The sequence below is a fragment of the Myotis brandtii genome, unplaced genomic scaffold (genome assembly GCF_000412655.1).
Source record: "Myotis brandtii unplaced genomic scaffold, ASM41265v1 scaffold1013, whole genome shotgun sequence".
Taxonomy (NCBI): Eukaryota; Metazoa; Chordata; class Mammalia; order Chiroptera; family Vespertilionidae; genus Myotis; species Myotis brandtii.
In genome coordinates, this window is record NW_005353379.1 from 314,134 (window position 1) to 315,093 (window position 960).

The 960-nt window shown below is 64.5% G+C and overlaps 1 protein-coding gene across 1 annotated transcript in view; it reads left to right on the forward strand.

The window, feature by feature from the left end:
• Positions 1-960, forward strand: part of SERPINA4 (serpin peptidase inhibitor, clade A (alpha-1 antiproteinase, antitrypsin), member 4) — a 13,598-nt gene that overhangs the window by 7,122 nt on the left and 5,516 nt on the right. The gene's annotated exons all lie outside the window — the stretch shown is intronic.

Genomic DNA, 960 nt, shown 5'->3' on the forward strand with positions numbered 1-960 from the left:
TCCTGGCCCGCAGGGCTGAGAGGTGGGAGCAGGGAGCGTGGGCCCGGCGGGCGGGTGCAGGTGGGTGGATGGGCGGCCAGACTGAGGTCAGAGATGACGACTGGGTTTGGGGGGCTGAGAACTGGATAATGGTGGGGCCACCTGGTGGCTTTGGGGGTGAAAACCAGGCCCCCGCCTTGGCCAGGTGGAGCTCATGAGAGGGAGGAGCCAGTCCTCCCTGACTCTGAGCAAATCATTTCCTCGCAGCGGCAGCGCGCTCTCATCGAGTCTGCAGGCCTCCCGGGCAAGAGGTGGGACAGAACAGGTGACCGTGGCGCCCAGCACACCGTGGGGGGCAGAGTAGGTGCTAGAATAGCCGCTGGGCCGAGGAAGGCGCCCGGGGAGAGTGGGAGACCTGTCCCAGCTCAGTAATCCCGGCGGGTGACGCGGCTGCCGCTCTGAGACCCTCTCTGTAGTCAGCGCCCCGCGGAGCTCACCCACCTGGTGGCTTTGGGGGTGAAAACCAGGCCCCCGCCTTGGCCAGGTGGAGCTCATGAGAGGGAGGAGCCAGTCCTCCCTGACTTTGAGCAAATCATTTCCTCGCAGCAGCAGCATGCTCTCATCGAGTCTGCAGGCCTCCCCGGGCAAGAGGTGGGACAGAACAGGTCACCGTGGCGCCCAGCACACCGTGGGGGGCAGAGTAGGTGCTAGAATAGCCGCTGGGCCGAGGAAGGCGCCCGGGGAGAGTGGGAGACCTGTCCCAGCTCAGTAATCCCGGCGGGTGACGCGGCTGCCGCTCTGAGACCCTCTCTGTAGTCAGCGCCCCGCGGAGCTCACAGCGAAGGGAAGGAGGCGGTGGACACAAGAGGGTGCTGGCAGGAGCATCGGCCCCTCACACAGGAGGGTGTGGGGTGTTCGCTAACCTGTCTTTATTTTTATTGATGTCAGAGGAAGAGAGAAGGAGAGAGAGAGAGAGAGAGA